This window comes from Lygodium microphyllum, chromosome 12, assembly GCF_053477565.2.
Source record: "Lygodium microphyllum isolate KBCC chromosome 12, Lygodium_microphyllum_v1.1.10, whole genome shotgun sequence".
NCBI lineage: Eukaryota > Viridiplantae > Streptophyta > Polypodiopsida > Schizaeales > Lygodiaceae > Lygodium > Lygodium microphyllum.
In genome coordinates, this window is record NC_141146.1 from 78,124,368 (window position 1) to 78,137,324 (window position 12,957).

The 12,957-nt window shown below is 38.6% G+C and overlaps 3 pseudogenes; 2 read left to right on the forward strand and 1 right to left on the reverse strand.

Annotated features, from left to right (window-relative positions):
• Positions 1–472: 472 nt before the first annotated feature.
• On the forward strand, positions 473–2,130 carry LOC148027945 (uncharacterized; annotated as a pseudogene).
• A 4,127-nt stretch (positions 2,131–6,257) lies between these two features.
• Positions 6,258–8,082, forward strand: LOC148027946 (uncharacterized; annotated as a pseudogene).
• Positions 8,083–8,653: 571 nt separating this feature from the next.
• Positions 8,654–9,389, reverse strand: LOC148027947 (uncharacterized; annotated as a pseudogene).
• Between the last annotated feature and the right edge of the window lie 3,568 nt (positions 9,390–12,957).

Consider the following 12,957-nt stretch of genomic DNA (forward strand, 5'->3'; position numbering starts at 1 on the left):
TTCATACTCCATCAATGGATTTGACAAGTCTTGGGTGCCTTTAGACTAGCTAATGGGCATGCAACTTGGAAAGAGCTAGTAAAAGGTGGCCAATAGGTGCTTGGCCTATGTGACCCCATGGCACATAGTATACACTATACCTATATGCAATACACCAATTATGTCACTCTTTGAGCTTGTGAAGCATGACACTACCTTAACCATCTACCTATTTACATTGGACATACCCATAGAGGATAAGATTAATGAATATGTGACTTTAGTGGCTCCTATTGTCACTAATAAGGAGGAAGAGCCTATCAAAGAGCATATTGACCTTGAGAAGGAGTATTGGATGGTGATAGAGTGAGGGTTGGTCCTCACAGTGCCATCACGTTCAAAAGAGCCAATCAACCCAAGTAGGTCCTTAATTCCTATGGAGATAGAGGGCATACAATATATAGTAATAGTGATACTCACAAGTGGATCTGGCATGCCAGTAAGTGTCCCCTACAAAGTGCGGTAGCTGTAGTATGTGGTGTATTCCATCTCCTATGCCATAGGTGCACGACCATAGTCTTTGGTCTGTATCAAGACAAAACCAAACACTTATTGATTCCTTCATTCAATAATATTACCTTTGAAAGTTAAAATTTGAACGGTCTATACTCACAAATGTGGCCACAAATCCATCCTGTCCCATCTGGCCTAGTTTAGAGTGTGACCAGTTATCATTCTCTTTCATGCTGCCTTCTATGTAAATTTGATTTAAAAAAATAACATAGATTAGAGAATAGTTATAATCAATCTAGAAAAGTTCATATTAATTCTAATATATGTCAGAAAAGGCACACACATTTTGTAGAGGAAAACTGATGCATAGGCATCTCTCCTTGCGGAAGTATTTCCATGTCTCCATGCACATATTAGCCCTCCTCTTGTTTGTCTCCACCATACAGTAGCGTTTGTTTATTTTTCATATTACAATAAGCGTTAGAATATACCAAAATACTTGTTAGATTTCAATGTTTTGTTACTTTTATTGATTTTTTAACTTTGATCATTTGATAAATGTATCATGCTTTTATGGTACTTGAAAATCAAATTCAGACCAATCAGAGGGTACACCGCCACCTCCTATTGGTGGTGGTTGGGGTGCACAGAGTTCCAATATTGCACATGAACCCATTTACGATGATTTCTACTACGACGAGTCTATTATATGTTGGTGCGCTCGTTGTCGTGGCACATATCCGAGGCCACGACGGGAGTGCTTTTCACATGAGATGACTCATGGTACTTTTGAACGAGCACCACCACCTTAGGAGGTGAAATTGACCTATAATATGTGATTGTTCTCCCTTAGTTTTATTATTGGTTATTTTATAAATCAAAGGCTTATATATAATGCAACCATATTATATATGTAGGTATATTCACTTGATGATGAGGATGACTTCACCATCGGTGGTGCACATGTCCCTTGCACATGGCACAGATAGGTCATTTGTTAGTTGTTTGCAGCATGAGGTTTCTTGACATCCTCTACCTCTTGCTTTGGAGGTTAAGACGAGTGGAGATCATCCATTTCCTACTCGTTTGCATTCTCTAGTACAAACATATGATCGAAGACAATATGGAGGATGGCAGAGAAGATCAGTCCCTTTAGATGGAGTGGTTTTTAGCTTCTGGGGCAATTCGTCTACCATCAATGGAGCAGAACGAGGCCTCTTTATTGCACAGGATTTGCATGTGCCCCCTTATTCAGAGGCCACCGTTGTGTCTTTTTGTGGACCTATATATAGATGGGGTCCATGGCATCAACTAACTTGCTACATTTAGAGCATGAGTACATATGGTTTATGTCTCAATGCAGCCTCTCTTTTTGATAGAGGGATTACACATGTAGAAGGACAAAGACTCTATGTTGATGGAAGACCTTACTCTTAAGGAAACATAGCAAGTTTAATCAATAGTAGTCAAGGGATGAGTGCAAGAACCAATTGCACATTTGTGGAGTGTGAGAATAGCCATGAACCAGGGCATATGAGCAGGGATGTACAAAGATACATAGTTGTCAATGCTATTAGATCATTACGTGTTGGTGACGAATTGCTAGTCAATTATGGATGGCGTAGACCTCCATGTTAATAGATGAGGTTTGAGAGCTTCATTGTATACAATTCCTAATGTTATTTTGGCCTCTTGTACCCTAATTCTACACTTTAATTTGCACCACATTCTCTACTGTCTCTAATTTAATTTGATAATCATATTTTATTGTCTCTAAATGGTTTGTATCTGTGATAATTATTGAATCCCATGCACATCTCTCTTTCCTTTTATATAGAAGCATGTTATTGATACAATCTTCTTTACCTTCAAATATGTAGATTCTAGATTATGACATCGATAATGTCACAATTCAACATTCACATGATGTATCTCAGATGTTAATAGAGTGCATGAGGATCCTACGTAGGAGTGATCCTAATGCGTATGTAAGACTAAAGAAACAATATTCTAAGGACTTTAATGGGTGTGATGATATCTTTGATAACGATGATGGCATGTCTGATTTTATTGAGGATTGGTATCAAAATGATAGTGCGAGCGATATTCCTAACCACAACGAGAAGTATATTCGAGAAGAAGCTCTAAAGCGTATCTACGCAGGAAGCCGATTGACACGACTAAGTGCAATCTTACTTATTCTTAATCTTCAAAACTGTTTTGGATGGAGTAATCTATCCATTTCAGCACTTTTGAAGGCGTCGGCTCCGACCTAAAGGATACCCTTGTTAGGCGTGATGTCACATGTGACACCCAAAGTGCCAGTGCACATGCGCATTGGTACTACTAGTGGGGGCACTGGTGGTGTCTCGCCAAGGGCTGGTGGCGTGCTACTTTGCCGTTGACACCCACATGCAATACAAACATACCATATATTGAGATGCGAGTTCTTAAAAACTACTTGATATTTAATCCGTAGTCTCCATAAAAGATATACCTACGGGATTGACGGAGCCTGTGAACCTACGCATGAAGCCGATTGACACGACTAAGTGCAATCTTACTTATTCTTAATCTTCAAAACTGTTTTGGATGGAGTAATCTATCCATTTCAGCACTTTTGAAGTATGTAATAGTCTAACATATTTTATTGTTACATTCTAAACATGTTTGCTTGTTATTAATCATATTTTCAATGAATTTGCACGCAACTCTCTCAAAAGTTCTTGTCAACAAGCAATTCCCTTCCTGCATCACATGATGAGGTGAAGAAGATGATAAGTAGTCTTGGACTTGACTATTCTTCTATACATGCATGTCCCAATGATCGTTTTTTATATAGACGTCAATATGAGGACAATGTGATGTGTCCAAAATGTCAAATGCCTTGTTATAAAGAGGAGAAAGGTAAGGTCCCTAGAAAGGTATTGAAACAATTTCCCCTGGCTCCACGTATAAAACATATGTTCCAAAGTCCCGAATTAGCTAAGCTTATGACATGGGGAGCAGAGCACAAGAGCAAAGATGGAGTAATGTGAATTCCATTAGATAGTCCTACATTTGAGCATATTGATTTGCGATGGCCAAATTTTGCAAAAGAACTACACAATTTAAAGATGGGTGTAGCATTAGATGGTGTGAATCCATCTTCAATGAAATCAAGTAAATGGTCTACATGGCCAGTGGTAGTTATTAACTATAATCTACCCCCATATCTCAACATTAAGAAAGAGCATTTAATGCTCTCACTCTTAATTTTGAGAAAATGACAAGTTAAAGACCTGAATCTTTATTTGGCCCTTCTCATCAACGATCTTCAAGATTTGTGGAGAGGGATTGATGTCATGGATATGTCCAGAAGCATCACTCAAAGATAGTTCATTGTTTGTGGAATTTTAGAATGGACTATCCATTTCCAGAATATGGTTTTTGCTCAGGTAAATGGTTTATAATATATATAGTCTCATACATTTGTACAATGTTCATTGCGCTAATCACCTTTGTTATATTTTCCATGCAACAGGGATATGTACCAAGGGTTATAAAGCTCGTCCAATTTGTGGTGATTGGTTGAGATCTCGACTTATAGCAAAAACGTCAACAAAAATATATATCTTCAACATAGACAATTTTTATTTGAAGATCATTATCTATGAGACAAAATGCAAGACATACATTTTAATGGAAAGGTAGAAGAAGGGAGATGTCCAATACCAATGACACCGAAGGATTGGTATCTGAAGTGGACTGTTGGACCCACTATTGATCCAATGTTAGAGATCATAAGTGGTGATGATGATGACACTGTGAAGAAGCGAGTGAGAGGAAAATGTGCTCTAGCTCAAAGTCCTTTGATATGGTATACTTTGGAATATTGGAAGGATTTGAAGATATGCCATCTTCTTGATCCTATGCATATATTCAAGAATGTTGGTCATTCATTATGGCAACACCTCGTTGGCTTGAAAGACACAGCGGCAGCAAGAAATGACTTAAAGGATTGAAACTCAAAGCCCAATCTATGGCCACTTTATGATGAAACTCAATGTGAGATAACCTATGAGCTTGCCCCATGGGTGCTCACGATAGAAGAGCTAGAGACTATCAATAGGAAGGTTTAGTTGATTTGTACACCTACACGATATGGAGCATCTAGTTGCAACATGCTCGCTCTAGATGACAAGAGCTTGTCTCGTTTAAAAACACATGATTGGCACAATTTTGTGAAGGTAAATCTATCTAAATCTTTGTAAGTATTTATTTTCTTGCATGTTTTGTTGATCCAATTAATCATGTATGCAGCATGTTCTACCCCTTGTTATTGATGGATGTACTACAAGAGGAGTTCGTGATGTAATATATCGCCTTGGATCACTTGTAATATATTTATTGCTCGTTAACTTTTAGTATAAAATTTTATTTGATATCATCTTAATTCAAAAACATCTCTAGTATCTTCTTTCTTTCACTGATAGATGGATTACATCTAAAGAGATTGCCAAAGGGTCAATTCCACAAAAGAAGCGTGAATGTATAGAGCTTCTTTGTTTAATGGAAAAGGAACTTCCAACCTCCTTTTTTGATATCTAGCTTCATCTTCTAATCCATCTAGTGGACAAGATAGAGCTCGCTGGTGTTGTGAGCACTCAATGGATGTTTTGGGTCGAGAGATTTATGGGAGTATTGAAAGGTTATGTACGTCAAAAAGCAAGACTAGAGGGTTCTATGTCGGAGGGATGGATGCTTGAAGAATGCATGTATAACATTTGTGAATACCTTGAGAAAACCAATTTTGAAGCTCCATGTGGATGGACAAATGAGTCGACTTCTACCATGTCAAACGAGGTATTGTTCGGTAAAAGGGAGTCCCTTTTTTACTTAAGGTCCAAGATAAATTGGATATTTCTACTTTCATTGTCTATAATGACAAATGCATGCAACAATTGATTGATGAGTACGAGGAGGAACTTGCAAACAAACGAGTTGGCAGACGTAAAAAGAAGAGATCCAAACGTCAAACCAATGTAAATAATGACGGGGACGTACCTACTTTCATGGATTGGTACACTTATATGCAATGGGCGGTTAGTGATCATGAGCCAATCTCAACAAAACAGAGAGAGTTTATGATCGGGTGTGAAAGACATGTAACTTGTTGGGTTTTGAAAACTCTAAACTAAACAAGCGAATTTCATTTTTTTAAATAGTTTATTTATTGGTCTAGGCTCGAATGTATGCCAACATGTGGGCTTATGGACAACATCTTTGGATAAAAGCTATCGATGTCTAACTCAAGATTCTTGCATTGTTGCCTCTTTCAAGCAATTATCACGTGCAAGTTCAAGAGACACAAATCTTGTCGACAGTGAACTTGGTTATGTGGGAACCATAGTCGGCATTTATGAAGTATCGTATTGTATCTTTAAGTAGGTAAATGAAATCTCTCTTCATGCAACAATGACATGTAGATTTCTTGAAGCTATACATAATTCTAAAGTTTTTATTCGTGTATTTTGATAGGTGGATTAGTTTCATGCCGAGTATAAGGGCAATAATGCCACAATGAAAAGACAATCGTCTAGACCATTGACTCCTCGAAGTTATTGCGTACAACAAAAGAGCCTTACATTCTGCCAACTCATGTTGAACAAGCTTTCTTTTACAAGAATATAGATGCTCATCCATGGTGGCAAGTTGTGCATGTCCACCAACCTAGAGGTCGACACTTGTTTGATAGTGTTGACCTTGAGGAAGCGGATTTAACGATGGTGGAGGAAATGAACGCCAACACAGATTTAACGATTGTGGAGGAGTTCAAAGAAGTCAACAAGGATAATAAAGATGAAATTTTATTCCTGATTAATCTTAGAGATGACGATGAGGACTATTAGTCTTATGCGTCAACTCATGGATCTCGGTAAGATTTAATCTCAAAATAATTCATTGTGAAGTCATGATTTTTATTCTTTTGAAAACTTACTAACAAGGGTGGATGGTGGGGAGTCTCGTGGTGATAGCCTCATATGGCTAGTGTCGGCCAGGGTTCGATTCCCTTAAGACTCGTTTTTCTTTCTCTAGTTGTGTACAAGGTAATCTTAGGTTTGAGTTCACTAAAAGAAAGTTCGTATCAGGGTTCGATTCCCCTCCTCTACCAAGGCTTCTATATCGTGTTTCAACCCCATCATTAGCATCTCAACCTTCAGTACTACCCACAATTAAGCATTGTTTCCTAGATCGACTTGGCCTAGCAGTAGACCATCGAAGCCAACATTTTTCTATCGTTTCTTGGCAGCAGTTCTAGCAGCGCCCTCATGTGAGTACCCGGAGTACCCTTAGCCATAGTAGCCCCCCACGGTGCCCATTTGTTGCTCCTCTCCGTCTCTCTCTCTCTATGACACTATGGTCACCCCAGCTTTGATGTATGCGACAACAAACCCATGCTTGTCAATTGCCTCATAGATGCAGATTGAGAGACCACAAATATGTATGATTGTTCCGTAGTAAACCATCAGTATCGCTGTTTTACCTGACATTGGTGTTAGAGCTCTTTGGTCATAAATTTTTGGTCTCATAGGTCATTTTGGCCTTTTGAAGACATAAATATAGCATTTCGTTTTGTTTCATTTATCTCTTTCTCTCTCTCTCTCTATTTACCATGCATTATCGCATCGACGACTCATGAGTTTGCACATTTTCTTGAGCAACCACTTCTGACTCCATCTTGCCCCAAAATCAGTCTCCAATGTGTTGATGACATATTTCTTGTCATCCTCAAGCTGATCGCTGCATTGTGATTGTTCTCCCTTAGTTTTATTATTGGTTATTTTATAAATCAAAGGCTTATATATAATGCAGCCATATTATATATGTAGGTATATTCACTTGATGATGAGGATGACTTCACCATCGGTGGTGCACATGTCCCTTGCACATGGCACAGATAGGTCATTTGTTAGTTGTTTGCAGCATGAGGTTTCTTGACATCCTCTACCTCTTGCTTTGGAGGCTAAGACGAGTGGAGATCATCCATTTCCTACTCGTTTGCATTCTCTAGTACAAACATATGATCGAAGACAATATGGAGGATGGTAGAGAGGATCACTCCCTTTAGATGGAGTGGTTTTTAGCTTCTGGGGCAATTCGTCTACCATCAATGGAGCAGAACGAGGCCTCTTTATTGCACAGGATTTGCATGTGCCCCCTCATTCAAAGGCCACCCTTGTGTCTTTTTGTGGACCTATATATAGATGGGGTCCATGGCATCAACTAACTTGCTACATTTAGAGCATGAGTACATATGGTTTATGTCTCAATGCAGCCTCTCTTTTTGATAGAGGGATTACACATGTAGAAGGACAAAGACTCTATGTTGATGGAAGACCTTACTCTCAAGGAAACATAGCAAGTTTAATCAATAGTAGTCAAGGGATGAGTGCAAGAACCAATTGCACGTTTGTGTGTGAGAATAGCCATGAACCAGGGCATATGAGCAGGGATGTACAAAGATACATAGTTGTCAATGCTATTAGATCATTACGTGTTGGTGACGAATTGCTAGTCAATTATGGATGGCGTAGACCTCCATGTTAATAGATGAGGTTTGAGAGCTTCATTGTATACAATTCCTAATGTTATTTTGGCCTCTTGTACCCTAATTCTACACTTTAATTTGCACCACATTCTCTACTGTCTCTAATTTAATTTGATAATCATATTTTATTGTCTCTAAATGGTTTGTATCTGTGATAATTATTGAATCCCATGCACATCTCTCTTTCCTTTTATATAGAAGCATGTTATTGATACAATCTTCTTTACCTTCAAATATGTAGATTCTAGATTATGTCATCGATAATGTCACAATTCAACATTCACATGATGTATCTCAGATGTTAATAGAGTGCATGAGGATCCTACGTAGGAGTGATCCTAATGCGTATGTAAGACTAAAGAAACAATATTCTAAGGACTTTAATGGGTGTGATGATATCTTTGATAACGATGATGGCATGTTTGATTTTATTGAGGATTGGTATCAAAATGATAGTGCGAGCGATATTCCTAACCACAACGAGAAGTATATTCGAGAAGAAGCTCTAAAGCGTATCTACGCAAGAAGCCGATTGACACGACTAAGTGCAATCTTACTTATTCTTAATCTTCAAAACTGTTTTGGATGGAGTAATCTATCCATTTCAACACTTTTGAAGGCGTCGGCTCCGACCTAAAGGATACCCTTGTTAGGCATGATGTCATATGTGACACCCAAAGTGCCAGTGCACATGCGCATTGGTACTACTAGTGGGGGCATTGGTGGTGTCTCGCCAAGGGCTGGTGGTGTGCTACTTTGCCGTTGACACCCACATGCAATACAAACATACGATATATTGAGATGCGAGTTCTTAAAAACTACTTGATATTTAATCCGTAATCTCCATAAAAGATATACCTACGGGATTGACGGAGCCTGTGAATCAGGTGTCACCTGAGTAGGAGGAGGTACATCAGGAGTAAGCCCATTAACTCTTGTGATGTGATGTACTTGGGATAGGAGTCCTAAGCAAACAAATACATCAAAAGTATATATATAGTAAGAATTCTATATGTAAAAAAAGGATGACATTATTATTTTATCAATTGAGAAGCTTACTGATGTGCTGTAGTATGTGCATGAGAAAAAGTCTTCACTCCTGCATGTGGCTGGGAGTATGTACCCTCTCCAAGGTGTACGTGCATACTAAATCTCCCAAGAATCTCAATGGCACTGTCTAAACCGGCATCATCCATCTCCACATAATCTTCCATGGCCTTTGATAATGTATGTCCAGAAAGTCCGGTGCCTCTCGTAGCAAAGTCTTGATGATCGCCAACTTCGCTTTACGGGCGTGGTCACTCATCGTATCTATATATTTAAGACAACTATATGTCAAACTAGAGATACATTGTTAGAGGAGAGCTCAATCTATCTAATCAGAAACGTTGACGAAATAACTCCAAGAACACCATATTGGGGAATATGGGAATTTCCCATAAGTTTGGGACACGTGGTCAAATCTTTAGATTTGTCATAACTTGAACAATATGACTCCAAATCGAGCACTCTATAGCGCAATAGATTCCATTTTTCAAGCGCTTTCCAATGATAGGTCACATCATATGGTTTTGAGAAACTTATGGGCATGTTATCCGGGTGTCACCTTTTTAGTATTCAAAAAATGGGAATTGGGAGATTCCCAAACTCACTAATATTGTGTTCAAGTAAGATGCATCCACATCTCCAAGCTGCTTTTAGCAAACGTAAAGCTTTGTATTTCGACTGAGTATTCCATAACAATTCCATTGCTTGTGACATGAAGGTAGAGATGGCCATATCAATGGAAAATAAAATTGTATGTAGGAAATCAATCAGTTGGGAGTGGAAAGCAAATTGCAAAGAATAAAGATTTTGTTCACATCATAGCAACAGTCTATGGGTTACCCACTACGTTTTTTGGCAAAGGAAGTCTTCTTAGTGGTGCAGTAGTGTCTCTTGGACATTCTATCCATGCTACAGGAGTTTGTATCATTACCAATCTCATCACATGTCTTGCCTTGAAGGACAGGAGGATTGGCATTGTTGCGATATGTAATGATGATGGGAAAGGCTCTTCATGCTAGAAAATATGAATTTTGGAATGAATATCAAAATTGTGGAAAAAGTGTATTTGATTATTTCCATGCAAGAAGAAATAGAAGATGCGTTTGGTGCTTGGGATTAGCAAATTGGGAAGTGGGTGTCTCTTGCTGTGGTACAGAGTTAGAAGGAATTATGTCCCAAGGGAGCAGGGGTGAGCGTGCATGCAAGAAAATGAGAAAACTCACATTGTCGAGAGCATTTCCGAAGGCAAACGAATTTCAAAAGGAACTCCCTTGATTACCCTTGATTAACCTTCCTAATTTAATATTCCTATCAATCGCACCCATTCACGACATAACATAGACCAATCATGAGGATGACATTCCACACCATGATAGCAACTTATACGTCCTTATTTGATTTAAATTATTTGCATGCACCCCATATGGGATGTCTTAACAGTACAGATTTTCTTTCCTAGTTGCAAGACATTCTTGTTTCGATATGGGCATGGCACGCCTTGATCCCATAGAGGATGATTGTAAGCCATACTGTGCTCAACAGGAAGCCAATCATATTTTCCTCTACCTCGAGAACAAAAGTTGCAGATGTTGCAGTTTTACTGAGGCTACATATCCTGATCGCCATGTGGCGGGATATTTTAACTACTTTCCAATTTGCAGCCAATCTCTCATCTCACTTCCATAACAATCATTCTTATTACAATCATCGCATCCACTACACATCATCTCTCTCGATCGATCATCCTATTAATACATTTACTATTCTTTCCACCATAATATCGCTTCCATAATACATTTACGATTCTTTCCACTGTAACATTTTTGTCGTTGTTTTGTCTAAAAAATACTGACCTTTTATATCACCTAGATCAGGTTTGTTGTAATTCTGACGATACTTTTATGATCATCTAGTCCTGTCAAGAGCTGGGTTGCGCAAGGTGTTCTAGAGTTAATGTGAGGATTTCCACGATACTTCGGATCGCTCGTTGGGGTGAGGGAGCAGGAATCCCAAGGCAATAACAAAATGAGAAAGAGAGAGAGAGAGAGAATTGTGGATGCTGACCTGCTTGTTTGCATAGTTGGAAAAAGAAGCAACTCCCTCATCATCGTATAAGCGACACTTGAATATTTTAACCCCCTTGCATAGCCCCCTAATGGCTAGTAATGGTTGAAAGTCTCAGGGGCCATAGTGATGCACTTTGCATATACACATAATATAGAGCATGCAACCTCTTATGTCTAGTTCATATTACTTTTGCATGCAAAGAAGGCAGCACTAATACAAATATTTCAACACCCCCTTTGGTGCCTTATTCGACTATTCCAAGGTAGTTAGGTGGCTACATTTATTAATTGTCTTCCCCTCACTAGGTGCATTCTATAGCTATTGCTAGTGGGTGAACATGATCTTTGTCTTAAAGCCTTCAGAAAAGGTGCCCTTCAGGATTTTTGTCTCGGCTGTTTTCCTCCATGAAGTTTGATTATATTTTGAACCTACATGCCTCTTCATAATGTCCAATCTTCTTATAGTGATTGTATTTAGGTAGGTGTTTCAATTTACATTATGTGCTGATGTGTCCTTTCCTTTTGGAGTGGTAGCATTCCTTAGGATCCTTCTTTTTGAAAAACATGGTGTCCTTGCTTGTTGATAAGTCAACCTACCCTTTAAGTCCCTTTTCTTTCAAAAGAGGAAGATATACACCCTTCAAGGTTAAATGTTCCACATGTAAGGAGTGAGTCTTTCAAGGATGCATATTCCTTAGGTAGGCTTACAAGTAGCATTGCTATACGTGAAGATGTATAATATTGAGATGAACCGATTCGAGATAGTAAATACTATGAAGACTTTGATTGAAACTAGTTTTAGAATGTAGGTATGAATGGGACTCAAGGGTTAATCAATTTGCAATTGATTAAGTGTCAAAGGGGTTTTTTTGGAGGTTAAGGTTAATGATCTTAGGTTAGAGATAATAAGAAAAAAAAAGAAGTAATCATAGACAACAAGGTGGCTTGAAATGGTATGAATCTTGGACGATGGTAGCATGTACTAAAGATGATGAATCAATCTATCTTATCCTCTCATCTAGCTACGACTAAATTTAGGAGCCAAGACCCATAAGAAACCACCACTTCTCTTTCTTCTCTATCTTTGTTTCTATTCTATCAAAAGCATGGCCTTTAAGCATTCTGCTTGTACAATCATGCCCCTTAAGAAGAGCCATTAAGTAGCCCCCTTAGGCCAACCCACTTAGACTAGGGTTAAGTCCCTTGCTTGACAAACAACACAAGAAGCTTGACAATTAGACCTTGTAAAGATGCCTCAATGACTACCCTTCTTCCTCCTTTTGATGATGGAAGCCTTCAATTCAATCTAGAAAATGCACACAATGGAAAGCTATATCTCAATAGATAATGATGCCTTGTTGGTTTGTTTGAATGAGGCTCCTCTTCCTACCTTTGATATTCAATTATATGCTTAGATGATGGATGCACAACCTCATGGCCATCAGGATAGTGTCTATGATACCAAATGAAAGAAGAAGAGATTCATGGAGGTACATAAACGAGATAGGCCATAGGTTTAAGAGAACAAAGAGAACCACACACCTCATTGCATAGAGCTTGCCTCTTTAAATATGCACATGAGTACATTGGATGCATTATCTTGGGTCCAGTTTGACTTGCTATCTCGAATCCTTATCCTTCTAACTCATCATCCTCATCTCTCCACGCATTAAGGTCTAGTTCATATTACATTTTCATACAAAGAAGGCACCACTAATACAAACATTTCAGCACATCTCATCATCTCCATCCAAGACCACA